Genomic DNA, 17,173 nt, shown 5'->3' with positions numbered 1-17,173 from the left:
TAAGGCCAGAGGCATTAACTACTACCATGAAAGCAATGATATGACCGGCACAGGAGTGCCACTGAATACTTAACAGTCTGAATGAAATATTTAATAGATTCCCATCACTCTTCTTTGGTAGTTGCTCTCAGTGTGGCAACAGTAATTGTGTTACAGCACTGGTGTACTTTTTTTCTAATTTTGAATATATGGTTACTAGATCACAGACCATACAGATGGAGCATTAGCTCCATTTGTATGTTTGTATAACATTTTTGTGCAGTCATTCCATATGTGACTCATATTTACATGATATATATTTTGTGTCACAGATATGTTTCTATTATGGCAGTAGATAGCTAAAAAGACTGTCCTTTTAGATCACAAAGTGCAATTTTTTTGTCACACTTCTTTTAAACTTGGTATAGGAATTCACTCTCAGAATCTAGCATCTGCTTCTTCTCTTTCTGCTTCTTTAGATGTGACAAGGGAAACGCATCTAGCTCATTGTAACACTCGTATAAGAATTTATCTATATTTTTCTGTTTGTCCTTTCTTGACCAGGTTAGTCCCACTAGGCTAGTAGCCTCTTTTGAGGGGAGACCCAAGGTGGTATTTATACTGCCAAAGGAAATTTGGCCAGGGTATCAGAACTTCCCAAACTCTTTTTTGATAGGTGCCATGGGCTGTTTTGCATTCACTTGAGCTATCACCAACTCGAGCAGACGAGGCCTCAGTTTAAAATCTTATCCTAAGGATCAGACCTTCAGGAGTGCAGCACCCCCACTTGTACTGCACTGCAGTGTCAGCAATGCCTTCAACAGTTGATCTTTGAGAGGATTGAACGTCTGGGAGTGTGTCATTCTGACAAAGGTTGTTCAGTCGAGCGCAAATCCGACAAAAATGTTTAGCAGAAAGCAGTTTCAGCAATAGTGAAGGAGTCCCTTTTCTCCACAGTTGTGCAGCCTTGTAGTAGGTACATTTAAGTTTGGAGGGGGGGAGGGTACTTATCTGATAAAAGATTTTTAGATTTTTGCCGTTTGTGATTTCAGCTAAACTTTTTCTTTAGATTTGCAGTTAATGGAACTACCATTGATCTATTGACACAAATCTATACCCCCCTTTTCAATATTCACATTTCTTTTCAATACACCATCTTAATTTCTAGTTTCTTATACTCATAGTAAGCCAGAAGCATTTGTAAATCTATTTATTGGGGGTACTCGTATCAGAAATCACATTTTCCAAAGAGTAACAGTGTCATAACAGAAGCATTTGATGCTGTTTCTGGAAGTGGGTGTGGTAACAGCAGCAGTTTTACAAGTGGAGAAACTTACTCACTAGGTATTAGCACTTGAAGGTAGAGACACAGAAACAAAGTATTGGAGTTTAGTATATTTTAGACAGAATCTTGCCTTCCACAAAACCACCATTGTAACATTTTATGTACCCTGGAAACAGTGTTTTAATTTTAGTTTTTTTTTTTGTTTACAGTGAGTTATTTAATACAAAATAAACGCTAACATACTTCTATTTTAGTCTTCTTCCTCTTTCGGCTTTTTCCGGTTAGGGGTCGCCACAGCAGATCACCTGTCTGCTCATGATTGGCATTGAAGTTTTACAGTGTCAAGTTTCCAGCCCGGCGGCCAACCTTCCACAGCACGCACTCATGCCTAAGGCCAATTTAGAGTGTCCAATCCACCTACAGCATGTCTTTGGAATGTGGGAGGAAACCGGAGTACCAGGAGGAAACCCATGCGACCTCAGGGAGAACATGCAGACTCCACACAGAAGGCACCCCAGCCAAGAATCGAACCTCTTGCTGTGAGGCGGCAACACTAACTACTGCACCACAGCGGCCACCCTAACATACTTCTGTTTTAGTAAAGTCATTAAAAACATCTTAGTTTTCTGGTTCCTCTTTCAGCTCAGGGACATCTGTAGCAAGGGCCACACAACGTTCTGTTAGTTGTGTTCATATACTCATGGGCAGTTGCTGTTAGTCCATGAATGCTTCCAGTAAATTTTCTGCCTGATAATTTTCAAAAGTCCCTACTCTTAACTACAGAGCTACCTCTCAATGAGTTCCCATTGTGTCTGCTAATCTCTAGTCCTGCATTTCTTAAGAAGATAAGAGGGAGTGCATGGTCTCCTACATTCAGATCATTTGTGTATGCTCTTCTAGAAATATGGACTGAGCTACACCATCACAGACCCCACACTATGGGAACTTGATTGATAGATAGATAGATAGATAGATAGATAGATAGATAGATAGATAGATAGATAGATAGATGCCATATTATATTATTGCAGTTGTAGATGTCTTTTTGTTTGTCACAATTTAATACAAAGTCTTATATTTGATCCAGATTTGCTCACTTACAGTTCTTGTTGTTATCTTGTCAGACATATCCCACCGACCAAATCAGATGACTTTTTCAGTCAGCATCCTCACTGCAAGGTTTTCTAGTTGCAGTTTAAAGGTAAATGGGTACTTAGAGCAAGAGGTGTGAGCCAAAAATTCAAGATACAGTTGCATCTATTGTGACTTTATTAGCTCCTTTGTTCCTTTCACCCTGCTGTCACGTTATGTGATAATCCAACACATCCTGTCCGGACATTGCCTCTGTGTGTAGCTGCAGTGAGCTGCATGGTTCCATGTTGTTTCAATGTGATTTTTCTATGCATGCCACTCTCCCTGTTCATTGGTTCATAGTTGTATACTAGGCTAATGATCACCAGGACCTTTAGCCATGCAATCCAACCCAATAGTGTTCCTATGTATCATGGGCATTTATTAGGAGGGGGTATGTTAGTCATGAAGTTTCTAGATGCTATATGGGGGAAGCATGTTTGTTTGGGCATTACTGTTTGCCTTTATCTGCCAAAGACATGTGGGCCAGGCCTGGGGCAAATTTCCGATTTCACATCTGTTGGTCAAGTTTACACTTAAATAGGGTTAGGGATGTACTCAGCTTTACATGGATGGGGAGCCTGTTCCAGAGCATGGCGATCCTCTGAGATACATATCTGTCTCGCCAACATATCTTATTTATATCACAATCAAAATATATTTCTTTGCATGTAGTGGTTCTGACACTGTTCGTTTTGCGGACGTGCAAAAGATCCATCAATGCTGGATCCGAGAATGCCTTGTATGCCAGGCATAGATTGCCTCTCAGTAACCTATAGGAGACAAGAGTATAGAGACAGAGCTTTAAGGCAATCCATATAGGACATGGTGTTTATACCCTAGATTTTCCTGGTAGGAAGCCTCTTGTTGGCATTACAGCTGTTGCATATGTCTGGTCAGGTACATGCCGAAGGGGGCATTATACTCAATGATAGGTCTGATAAAGACAGAATAAAGTGGTACTATGACTTCCTTGGACCTGGATGCCATGTCCTTACTTATAGATTAGGCAACATAGAATGATGTTCTTAGTGCCTTAGCCACATGTTGGTCAAAGGCCAGATTACTGTCTACATATGTTCCCAGATCCCTGACTACTAGGTCAACTCTTAGGGGGTGTCTTAATGGAAGAATTAGCCTGGATGGCAGAACAACTTATAGAGCATAGTGCTATGGGTCCCTGGAAAACAGGCTGTGAGGGGTTCCAATTTCTACCTTGCAAGGTACAGCCCTCCAGCACAGAAGCAGCAGTGACTTGCATGATGTGCACAAACTCTGAAGCTGACAACTTGTATTGTTACCACACACTCCGTACAAAATAATAGTTCATTGAATTAATGAACAGAAAACAATGATTTTTCCATTCGCCAATAAATCTAAAAAATATGTTAAAGCCTCAATTGAATGTGTAACTAGGTACAGAAGGCATGCATCTGGGATTCAAAATAACATTTCACCCTAATAAGATAAGAGATGCAAATTGTAGACCTATTGATCAACAACTGGTCAGTACAATCTATCTTTCCTATTACTGATACTACCACTACCCACTTTTCTCTATTCCTTGCACTCTCATAAAACAAAATTACATTCTTCTCTTTTCACTTCTTCACCTGTCCTAACCGCTTACCCTGCTTGCTTTAGCTACAATCCCTCCACCTCCGGTCATCTTCTCTTAACTGGCTTCACCTCCCTGGGGTTTCCTTACCTTGCTGATTGTTTGTTTGTTTTTCTTTTCTTTGTGGCTGACTGACTAGGTAAAGGGCCTGCTGCTCCATTCGCCCTCGCTGCACTCAGACTCACTCCGCTCCCCTACCCTGCCCCCATTCCCTCCCACCTCCATATCAGTTACATTTATCCTAACCAACATTCCACATACCACTACTGCTCACTCAATCCTAACCTTCAACCAATTAATCTTCACTCACCCACCATCTTACTAATTGTATAATTTACCATCTTACACCCCTACACTCCACCACAATGTCTTCACTGTCCAGTTTGTCTTACAAACAAATCTTACTCTTCAGTACCATACGCAGCCCTCCATTACAACATGACATTCATCACCAACTTAACACTACTTGCTCTCTCTCTCTCTCTCTCTCTCTCTCTCTATCCTTCCTCTTTCTACAGTTACTAACTTCACCTGAACCGTAAGTGAATATTATAAACTTATATAACTGCCACTCCTCTGCCCAAACTCACTTCCTTTTCTGACATAGCACCACCCACTTTTTAATAAGCTAAAAATTGTACCTTCACATGTAAAAACTAAAAAAACAACCTCCACACGTCAATACAACACAAGGGAAAAATTGCAACCTACTAATTCCACACACACTTACCCAAACCTGATTCAATGCTGTGACATTCATCCCAACCCTGGAACCGCTCACTCCCTTTCTTATCACAAGAGCTGTCAGAAATCCCTTAACTTCACCACCGCTAACGTTCAAAGCATCAGAAATAAAATTTCAGATCTCCATGCTTGGATTGAACATAATAAGCCTGATATTGTAGCAGCAACCAAGACTTGGCTAAAACCTTATATTACAAACTTAGAATTCCTTCCATCAGGATTATATTGCCTGAGAACAGATAGGCCCAGAAAAAAAGGTGGGGGCATTGCTCTGATATATCATAATACTTTTAATATAGTCCTGTACAACAATCCCACTCCCACATTTTCTACAGTTGAAATACTAATATCTTACATAAAAATGAATAATAGCAAAATAATCTGCATTATAGTCATATATATCCCCCCCTACCACCAACATCCCAATACTTGAGGAAATCCAAGCCTGGTTATCCAAAAATACAGAGAATTAAACAATCATACTTGTTGATGTGAGTATTAACTGGTTAGACATCATACATCACCCAGCAAACATTTTCAACCTATTTAATTACACCCAACGTATTACTACTATAACTAAGCCCAACAAAAACAATGGCTCAGTACTGGACTTGGTCCTTGTCTCTGACCCTAGCAGGTGTTCTACCTAACAACATTAGTGATCACTTACCTGCACACATAATTCGTAGATTAACCCCAGTGCTTACTACACACCGCTATAAGCATACTAGAGACCTATCCCACTTCTGCCCAGCTACCTTTAATAATATTCTACAAAATTTAAACTGGCATCCACCTAAAGTCCTACCACTGAATAATGCTGTTGAATTCTTTAACTCAATATTCCTCAAAGTACTAGACAGTCTTCCTTCCCTCCGACACAGGAAAGTGAAAGCCAGCTAGACCTGTTAGCTCACTAAATCCACCAAACAACTTATGAAAGCTAGGGACAAAGCCTGGAAATTATGGCATACAAGTAAAAACCCTGCAGACTTCACTCAATAAAAACAGCTGCCTAATCAAGTAAAGCGACTTGTCATCAAAAACAAACAAGAGCACTACATTGGTCTGCAAAATGACCATATGCAAAATCCTAAAAAGTTCTGGAGGCCCATAAAGTCTCTATTAAACCCAGGGAAAAGTGAAAATCCCTACCCTAATCCAGACAGAGCCCCAGCTGAAATAGCCTTACGTTTTAACTCATTCCTTAAAAACAGCATAGCCAACCTCACCACCAACTTTCCACAAATCAACCCACCTCCCCAAGACCCATCTGCAACACCAAGACCAAACTTCTATCTCTCACCCATATCTAAATGTTCCAGATAACTTACCACCAGAATTTCTCCAAATATCAGCCGATGCTATAGCCTACCCCATCAGTATACTTCCAAACAGATCCATTCAAGAGTCCTTCATTTTCAACATCTGGAAAAAGGCATTTTTCCTCCCTCTCCACAAAGGTGGAAACAATGATATGTCTAACTTTCGACCAATTACCATCCTCTCTCCCATCTCCAAAATTCTGGAAAAATGTATCCATAGCCATAGGAAAAGTGATGAGGTTAAAACTACCAACATAAAAATTTCAACAAAACACAAATTGAAGGTCATGCTGCTAAACGCTAGGAGTCTAAATATGAAACTGCACTTATTGCAATAATTCCTAAGCCTGGAAAATGCTGACATCTGTGCAGTCACAGAAACTTGGTTCAAAGCTGTGGAGAGCACCCCAGTCTTACCTGGTTACTCATCCTATCATGCATTCAGACCGCACACTGTGGGCAGTAAAGCCAAAGGAGGTGGAGTTTCAGTATACATTAAAGAATAAAAAACCTCCAGGCTGGTCAAATAGTAAGACACACAGAAGACACACCAGATGCAGTTAGCCATTGACAGGACCCCTATTCAAATCATAGCTAGCTACCGGCCCCCAAATCTGACTCAAGATGCCCAGTCCGCCTATTTGGACATGTTCGAATCCATCAACATTCAACCCTTTACCCTGATCATGGGTGACTTTAACTTCTTAAACATAGACTGGAAGAACTACTCATGCCAAAACACAAATGCCCAGAGATTCCTTGATTTTGTCAATGTAAATGCCTTGGAGCAGCTAGTCGGTACCCCCACAAAGGGTGATAATATCTTGGACTTAGTATAGGGATGTTGCAGTGGTTACTCATGTTGGTTAACACTATCATCCTCCATGATAAGATCCGACCACAAAGCAGTCACTTTTGAAGTCACTGTCTCCCGCAACCCCCCCTCTAGCTAGGATCAGGCATAAAAACTTCTCAAAAGCTTATTACAGCCTCCTGAGGGATGGTATAAACAGCTTCACAGCCTACTCCCCCACTGTAGAAACTGGCACCGATATCCAAAACTACACCAAAGCAATATATGAGCATTTATATAGATGTATGGAATCAGGAATACCCAACAGCACTAAAGCATCCTCCGCAAGGAAGAGTAAACCTGTCTGGTGGACATCTGCAGTAAATAAACTCTATAACAAAAGGAAAAAAAATTGCTGACCAAGAAGGAGCAGGTGCCCAATTGGAAGCAATGTCTCCTTAGCCTGAACAAGCAAATAAGAGCACTAGTGAAATCCTCCAAAGCAAACTTAGAGTCCAAATTGGCCACATCTACTAGAGACAATCATAAGGCCTTCTTCACATATGTCCGCAACCTCAAAGGAAGCACCCAGATCTGTTCAGAACTGGTGGTCAAAGACACCACATATACAAATGTAGATATAGCAAACTTGCTGGCTGACAGATTCAACAAAAACTTTACCCATCTGTCCCCCCATTAGTAAATCAGGACATCCCTAGTACATGCCCCCTTCCACCTAGGGAACAGGTCATCACTGCTCTCTCAAAGGCAAAAAATACAGCCTCCATAGGACCCGATAACATCCCAGGCTGCATCCTACGTGAACTCAGGCAGGAACTTGCAGCACCATTAGGCACCCTATTCAACCGAAGCCTGAGTACTGGCTCCATCCCGGCTGAGTGGAGGACAGCCACTGTCATCCCTTTACAAAAGGTGGAGCGTCCATCGATCCGGAAAATTATAGACCCATCAGCCTAACTAGCGTGATCTGTAAGGCCATCAAACTGATTATCATGGATCTCATTAACAAGGACATTGGCAACCTCCAAACAGTTGATCCCACACAATTTGGCTTCGTCAAGGGGAGGTCATGTCTGCTAAATTTGGTCAACCTCTTTGAGACAAGTCTCCAAAGCCATGGATGAGGGGAAGACTGTGCACACCGCCTACCTTGACCTGGCCAAAGCCTTTGACACTATTCCCCATACGGGCATAATAGATAAACTCAACTAGGCATCAATCCATATGTTACCAGAATGGTAGCAAACTGGCTCACTGATAGAATCCACGTAGTCAAAATAGGGGAAGCCACCTCAAGCAGTATACCCGTAACAAGCCGCATACCCCAGGGTTCAGTCTTGGGGCCTCTTATTTGGGATATACTTTTCTGAGGTGCAGGCCAAAACTAGTGAGCTATGACTGACCAAGTTTGCAGATGACTGCAAGCTGGGTGCTCTCATCAATTCCCCTAGCAATGTGGACATCCTGCAAGAGGGTCTCACTCAGAAAAATGACTGCTGCCAGAAATATGGCCTTAAGCTGAATACCAAACAATGGATCATCATCCCCTTTGGGGAGAGTGATGTCCCCACAAATTATCATATTAATAACATCCTAAGCACTGTTGTGAGGGATTTGGGCAGCCAGGTTGATAGCAACCTGACCACCATGTTGCTTCCGTGGTATGGAAAGCCTTCTATATGGCCCACCTCATAAGTAAGGGTATCTCATCCAGGAATAAGGAGGTCATAACATCCCTATATTCTTCTCTTATAAGGCTTATTATTGAGTACAATGTACCTCGCAAAGCACTTACAGCAGCTGGAGAGACCAAAGAGGTTCCTCACCAGGAGAATCGAGGGCCCAAAACATCTACCATAGACAGGCTAAAAGCCCAATCCCTCTACTCAGTTTCATACAGACTCCTCAAAGGTGACCCCTGTCTGGCATAGCAGGCAATCATGGACTCCTCCTTGATGGGACTGCTGCATATACACAAGTCAATCTCCACTCGAGTAACCCGTATGCGTGGCCTCAACCTGGTCTGTGACATCAACAGGAATTTTTGGTGGCACAGATTTGTGTCCCAGAGACTCCCTCATCTGTGGAATAGACTCCCTCTCCACATCAATCAGAGTACCTCTTTGCCCCTTTTTATGCGCAACCTGAATAACTGGATGAGAAACAAAAAATATACCCCTGGGATTCCACCCCTGTCCTTGCTGGGGCATTGGGTGGTGATTTGTCTAAACATGGGCTAAACTCTTGGCTAGGCTTATAAGGGCCTCAGGGCCAATAGCCTAGTAACCTCCTATGAACTCCTTGACTACCTACTACACTACAACATCCTCTCCCCAACCCAACATAGGTTTAGGCCTAGTCACAGCACTGCCACCGCTCTAATATCCTTCTTGGACACAGCCATGCTAAAGACTGAGGAAACCTTGTCTCCTCGCTATTTCTTGACATTTCCAAGGCCGTCCGTACTTTCTCCCACTCAGTTCTCCTGTCCAGGCTTTCCAATTTAAACATATCTTCCCCCTACCCTAAACTGGTTTTCCAACTATCATACAGGTAGACATCAAGCAACCAGGTGGCATCAATCCTTCTCTCCTTTCCTTATCAATACTGGAGTCCCACAAGGGTCCATACTAGTTCCACAGCTTTTGCTTTTTAGCATTTTCATCAATGATTTCCATACCAGTATAGCCCAAGCTACTGTCATCCAATATACAGATGACTCTACCATCATCTGAGTGGTCAAGTCCACTTCAGAACTACTTAGTCACCCAAAATGCCTTCACCTCTATCGAAAACTGGATGTATAATAACCATTTAGCCCTAAATACTAATAAAACCAAACTCCTGTTATTCACTGCCAAAAAACTACACCCCTAACCAAAAAAACGAGTTTGCCATTAACACACTCAACACTTGCATCAAAGTAGTCCCTTATCCCAAACTTCTAGGTGTCATAAACGAACTTTTGACCAGCATAATAAAAATATCAAAAAGCCCATCAAAAATTAGGCATCCTTTCCAGGCATAATCACTTCCTCACTTATGCAGCAAGGCTATCCCTTGCCTCTTCCATTCTACTTCCATCCTTGCTCAATGGTGCACCGCTCCTTACTAACATGCAGTCTTCTCTTAAATCCAAACTGGACTCATGTTACAACAAAATCACAAATTTGCAACCAGCGCCAAACACTCCTCCTACCACTGTGCATCACTCCAAGGTTTAAACTGGCTAGAACTTCCCCAACATCTAACATATTTGCAACTAACCACAGCTCATAAGCTAATCTACAAGCCTTCTAGCTGTCCTGCCCTCTTCTCTCTGTTCACCATGCATCACCCAAATAGATCCCTGCGATCGGTCATTTAGGTGCTCCTTAATGTAGCAAAACCTGACCTTTCCACTGGTCAAACACGTTACCCACATGCCATCCCCAAACTATGGAATGCTCTCCCATGATCAATTAGGACTACTAGCAACCCTGAACAATTTAAGACATCACTGAAGCAACACCTAATCTCCCATTGACTATGTACATGTACCAGCACTGACTATAAAAAAAAATATTCCTAGCCTTCCTACTTCTCTAGCTCATCTTCTCCTTCCTCCCTATCTCACTTATGGCTCTGACTCCTTTATATATATATATATATATATATATATATATATATGATATATATATAATATATCATATATATATATTTTTTCCAACTTGCTAAGTCCTAATATGTGCCACCCAGCCACTCAAAATCTGCATATGTTAGCATTTGGCTACTATATATTTTATTTAATCTTGCTGCCTATATAGCTAATGCTCTAAGCCTATACCTTACTCTCAGCCTAATTAAATGCTATTCTCTATAATTTCCTCTTTGCTACAATAGTGCAATGTTCACACATACACTAACATTCTATGTCCTCAATTGCATTCATGTTTGTGTTGTATATTGAAAATTATTTTATTACTCGCTGCAACCTAGTATTTGTATAACTTGTATACTGTTTATTTTATTGTATCACCTATCTGTAACTTAGTATTCTGCATCATGGCCATTTGATTCTGTTTTTATGCTCTAGCTTTATCATCTTTGTTTTTGGAGCTTTTCTCCCCGGGCCTCTACTGAAAATGGGCTCACTCTGGCCCAGTAGACCTCCTGGTAAACAAATACAAATAAATAAGTACATAAACAGATGCATACATACATATATAAGTAGGCTGCTGGAAAAATATTACCCAATATTGCCCAAAATACAGATGGTGAAAAGGTATATATTACCTGAAATATGTCTCGCGTATACCAATTTAAGTATCTTAACAAATTTCAATCATTAATAACAAGCATTCTTTGGACAAATCACATCCTAGAATAAGTAGGCAAAAACTAGAACTACCTAAGAGGGTAGAAGGACTAAGGTTACTAAATCTTTAAAAAATGCTTAGAGGCCTTAGCCAAATGTCAATATAGAAGGTCTAGGATCAACCCCAGCTGTTCTAGTTAAGCTTGGAACAATGTCTAACAGTAGAAAAAAAAAGAACAAAGTTAGCAATATGGAAAAATCCAATAACGTTTGGTACCCAGGAGGGTGGGAGCAATGGATCGAGAGACAAGTATTTAAAAGATTTGTCACAAAACATAAAGTAACAGATTTAATAAAAAGTGATGCATCATGGCTATTGGTAAATAGCAAAAAGCTAAACCCTCACAGATGCACAAAAAATTAAAAACAGGTTTAAAGTATTTTTACAAAAATATCACCTCACACGCACAGCTACAGTTAAGGAAATTGCTAAGAAATGGACTTAGTAGTAAAAGTACAACTGCTGCAACTATGTGGAGCAAAGTCATAGAGAATAATTAATCTTCACCAATCCCAGCTAAATATCAATTTCTTTTTTCAAAATTGTACATCATTGGCACCATCATCACAAACATTTGTTTGACTGGGGTCTTTTATAACAGATAACTGCTGGCATTGTAACACCTCATCGTCTGACTACATTCATATAATCCGGCACTGCCCCGTGTAAGTAGTCATATAGAACTGGAGCATTTTAAGTGAAACACAAGATCAGCTATATCAAATATTGTTGAATGTTGGCTGCTAATGCTAACCTTAGCTGCCCATCACAACAATAGCAACATATATAAATGGATTAGGCTGATAGCCACAACACCTGTAAGCTTTCTTTACAAATATTGGATACAGATACCTCGCCACTAATCAGATACATTTTGTAAAAATTGATAATACTGTACTGTACCATAATTAGCTGGAAACACTTTGTCCAGTGAGACTGAGAAACAAAGTCTTAATTACCCAAGTTTGTACTGAACAGGTGCCAGTCTCTTCTTTATGGACCAAGTCTTGTGCACTTTTCAGAATGAATTTACCAAACACTGTAGTTCATTTAATTAGATGTTCACTTCATTAACAGTACTGATAAACAATTCAAGTTGCTGGACATCATATTCTGATTGTCCTGAACAATGTAAACTAACATAGTCTCTAGATGACCTGTTTTCTGTACACGGGCTCGAGTGTTTGACATCTTCTCTGAAGTAACTGGTTGAACGAACTTGCTAACCTTAACTGCTCTGCTATCCTGAACACAACATATTGTATCCTTTTTTTCCAGTATTTTTTTCTCTATAGACTACATCCACACCCTTAACCTTGGTTCTTTGGCTACGTCTTGTTTTTTAGCCTCACATGTGCCTGGCCGTTAACTTATCTCTTGATTCTTTCCTTGAGAAAGGAACAGAACAAGAATTGTCTGCAATCTTTCCTTGAGAAACTATTATCTCAATGCTTTGACAACAAGGTCAACATTCAGTGAAATATTCTTTGTTTCTGCTTTTCTAAAATGTATGCATAAATGAAACACCATTTCTAAACCTATTTTATTCTTTAGCCTCTCTAATGTCTAATAACTACTTTAAAATGAAATCCCTAATCTAACAAGTTTATTCAACACTCGTATAGGAGTATGGCCTACTATCCCCTAGGACTGATGAGACAGAATGCAGTGAGTGATGAATTACAACTATCTAGGCAGCAAGAAAAAAACAGTATTTTACAGTAATATAACTCTTAATCTATACAAGAATGGTTTCTGTCATTTTCTATGTGAATATTAATACAATGTATTTCTGGCAAATTAACTAGAGTAAATATTAATATACCTTTGTCTGATAAGACACTTACTTTCTTTATGTACGATTGTTCAATCTAAATAATACAAAGAGCAATAAAAATTGCTATTCAGATTAAAATAGCTAGAGCTAAACTGACTTGACTACTGTTGTCTTCAACATACCTCTCAACTGTCCAGACTTTCACAGAATGTCCAGATCTTTGCCTCATTTTTGATCTGTTCCTCCAAAAACCTGAGTTTTACTGACAAATCATTGAGGACTGAAGTTATTAAATAATGATGGACAAGTTTCAAGACTTCGTACCCTTCAGAATATGCATGCTGATGCTAAACATGTTATTCTGTCAACTTTCTAACTTTATAGGAGCTACAATTAAAGATGGTCACTATTTTGGGCCTTTGACCCCCATTACTTTTGCTTTTGTCCAGAATTCTTATACTAAGATGTTGAGCGGTGGGATCCGCATGATGTTACTAATAACTACATACTTACTACTGTGAGTTAAAATGTATTGTAATGTTCACATGATAGTTTAATAAGTTGCTATAATATGTTTAGCTTCTGTTCTTATTCTAGTACTTTTGTTCTGTGAAAGATTTTACAGTTGATGATCACTGTATTTTAATAAAGGTTGCACAGTTTAAAACATATTGCTCTTTATAGTGTATTCATTTAAAACTAGTTTTAAATTTGTTGTAATAAAGTATGTGTAAAATATTAATAACGAACTGGATTCTGTTGTTTGTTGTATTTGGCTCATACTGTTCTGAATAAAATTGAGCTTACTACACAATCCAGCAGGATTTATTGCTTAAATGCTAACTGTATAATTGTTTCATACAACACAACAATATGTACAGTAACAAACCAGTGCTACTTCTATTGTTTGTACGTATATATCAATATATATTCTGTCTCCACCCGGGTTGTGGCTGAAAACATCCCATTTACATCAGTCAAAATAATGATAAATAAATAAATTGGTTAATTAAAATAAACAAGTATCTTGCCATACTCATATTAGCGTGAGCAAATGCATCCTGTTCTCCCCATTATCTGTACATCCAATCTAAAGTACGGAAAGAGCATTCTAGTCTTTCTTGTAAATTTCATGTGTGCTAACTGAAGTCATACCTCTCAACCTCTCAGTGCACGAAATCACAAACCTAGAAAGTTGATGGAGTTAACAGGTTTTGCATTAACATGCATTTTCTGAAAGGTCTCTGAAGTGTATCTCATTATGAGGAGCGTTTCTCATTACGACTCTTAAAGTCCCAATTTCTTGCAGTTTGTCATTGAAAGGGTCTGTCACAGATTGTGTTAAAATGATTTCCTTGGTTAATAATAATGAGTCATATCAGTTCATCCAGAGAACATTTTATAGATATAAAGTAACTCAGAACCATCCCAGGAACTTCCTTTTTGACATGGTTAGAACGCTGTTAGGAAGTGTTCCACATTTTGTCGATTTTTTCCGACATTATAATTCATTAAAAGTTCATTTTATAACTAAAACCACCATGTTTTAACCATCGCATAGCCTTTCTAGTTGAATTTTGTTAGTAAGCCGTTAGTAAGTGTTCCAGATTATGATGGGTAGTGTTCCACATTCTGGAAATGGAAGGGTAAGAGCTATTCACCCCATCACAACTCTCAACCACTCAGGGACAAATCTCAATAGAACCAGAGACAAATCACAAAATAATCTGCGACACTTGTAAAATATTACTACTATTAACCTGAGACCTTGACAGAATAAGACAAAGTGAAGTAATATCAATTTTCTGAAGTAAAAGAAGTTGATAACTCTAATTGTCATTGTTTATAAGTGTAATTCAACTCATAAGGTACAGTAGAATGGATGAAAGCTGTTCTCAACAAAAGTAGGGGTGACGCAGTTCAATAGTCATTAGTTTCTTGACTGTTTTTCCAAATGTCCTACAGGTGCCAGTACATAAAGGAGCCATTTTGTAACTACAGAAGTGCATTTCTACTCTGGCATAACGGGGGAAGCTATGATAAACTTTAACATGCACTTACAGTGCTGTCTTTTCAAGTTAGTCTGCAGCTAATCACAACTCACAAACTATTTAGCTAGTCTACATATCAGTATAGCTATAAAGCAGCCTTCGTCTGGCATTTGAAAAGTATAAACTGACCTGCAAAAATAATCCCCACCAAGATGTGCTTCCAACTGAGTAATAGGAAGAAGTAACTTGCAACAAAGCAACTGGCGAATTATATTTGCAACCTGAACTGAAGATAGAATGCCTAAAATATTAATTTCTAGGCTAATAATATTTCCAGTCAGCATTACAGGTGGTGATAACTAGCCAGAACTTCTAGATTGTCAGGCACAGCTGATAGTAAGAAATCTAACCAACAGTTAAACTAGCCAGTACTTCCTGGATGTAAGACACAACTGAAAGTAAGAAATATAACCAGCAGTTAACAAAGTGTGCTACTGTCCTTTCTCTAAAGATATAATAAGATTGTCCATCATCTTCTACTAACCTTTATTAATAGGCTATGTAGAAAATACTAACATGCATGCATCTTCTGTTTCTAGCAACAGATACACGGAATTGTGTAACGCCCCCAATCAGCAACCAATTTATAGTGTCATTTTGACACCAAGATAGCACTTTTGCATCAAAATCTTAGATGTTACCTTATTATGTAAAAGCTGGAAATGTCCCCACCTAACAAGGCGGAAGTGGCTGTTGGACAGCAGCTACAAAATTCGCAAATGTAGCATGGATCATTTTCCAGTTAATCAATTTCAATTTAATTGCAGTATCAGAACTTTACCTGGTGAAGTTCTGATACTGCAATTAAAGTTCTGATACTGCAATTAAAGTTCTGATACTGCAATTAAATTGATTTAATTAATTGATTAACTGGAAAATGATCCATGCTACATTTGCAAATTTGCTGTCCAGAACTTCACCTGGTAGAAGCCGCGGTGGTACAGCGGTAGCATTGTCGCCACACAGCAAGAGATTCTCCCGTTCGATTCTTGGCTAGAGCGCCTTTTGTGTGGAGTCTGCATGTCCCCCCTGCCGAGTGGTGTTTGAAAGACATGCGTGAATGGGCGTGCCTTTGTTGAAGGTTGGGCATCGGGCTGGCACCTCGGCACCATAAAAATCGACTGCCAATCATTAGCGGACCGGAGTTCTGCTGTGGCAGACCCCTAACCGGGAAAAGCCGAAAGAAAAACAAAAACATCAGAACTTCACCAGGTCCCATGCTTGTCTTTGTTGCTGGAAGTTCAGGATACCGTGGGTTCTGTTCCCCAGATAGATTGGTTCGTTTTCAAACATTGACACTGTAGTTCTGCATTCCTGTGTTTGTCATCCTTCAAATGAAGCCCCATTGTCTGAGCTGATGGTTGATCAACTTGCTCTGCTGATTAAAAAAAAAAAAAAAAAGTTATGTCTTACCATAACATTCCATCTGTGTTGTTCATCTTCATTCATTCATTCATTCATTCATTCATTCATTCATTCACTCATTACATGTGGGTTCAGAGCCGATCCTCTGTTCCGACTCTAACATTTTTCCAAGCCTGCGCCAGGCAGAAACTCTCAAGCTAAGTCTTTCCCATGGTGCCTTTCTCCACATTACCTCCGATCAAGTTTGCCTAGAAGACAGGACAGATCATAAAGAGAAACCAGAGGCTTTCTTTGAGCAACTTCCTTATCAGGGTTAAAGGACCATAAACTAACCTCCAAGAGTCTTAGGAGGGGGAAGGTGGGAGGGATTGTAATGTATGAATGAAGATGAACAACACAGATAGAACATTATGGTAAGACATAACTTTATCTGATAATCTTTCATTCATTCCTTACATGTGGGACAGAGTCCCTAGCTACCTTGTTTCCCGGGAGGCCTTATGGAAGAATATTCCTGAGTACCATTGAACCAAAGGCAGCTCTTCCTCTGGAGATCATGTCCAAACTGTAATGTGTGATAAAGGTATGAGAAGAGGCCCATGTTGCTGCTGTGCAAATGTCATCCATGGAAGCCCTTGCATGAAAAGCTACAGAGGTTGACACTGACCTTGTGGAATGTGCTTTGATCCGAGAAGGAATAGCAACTCTGTTATGATGGTATACATA

At 39.7% G+C, this 17,173-nt stretch overlaps 1 protein-coding gene across 3 annotated transcripts in view; it reads left to right on the top strand.

The window, feature by feature from the left end:
- LOC122805563 (solute carrier family 25 member 45-like) overlaps window positions 1–17,173 on the top strand; it is a 1,930,246-nt gene that overhangs the window by 884,119 nt on the left and 1,028,954 nt on the right. The gene's annotated exons all lie outside the window — the stretch shown is intronic.

The sequence above is a fragment of the Protopterus annectens genome, chromosome 6.part1 (assembly GCF_019279795.1).
Source record: "Protopterus annectens isolate FY-2018-M chromosome 6.part1, PAN1.0, whole genome shotgun sequence".
NCBI lineage: Eukaryota > Metazoa > Chordata > Ceratodontiformes > Protopteridae > Protopterus > Protopterus annectens.
Note: the sequence above shows the minus strand (reverse complement) of the source record. Positions and strands in the feature narration are given on the sequence as shown.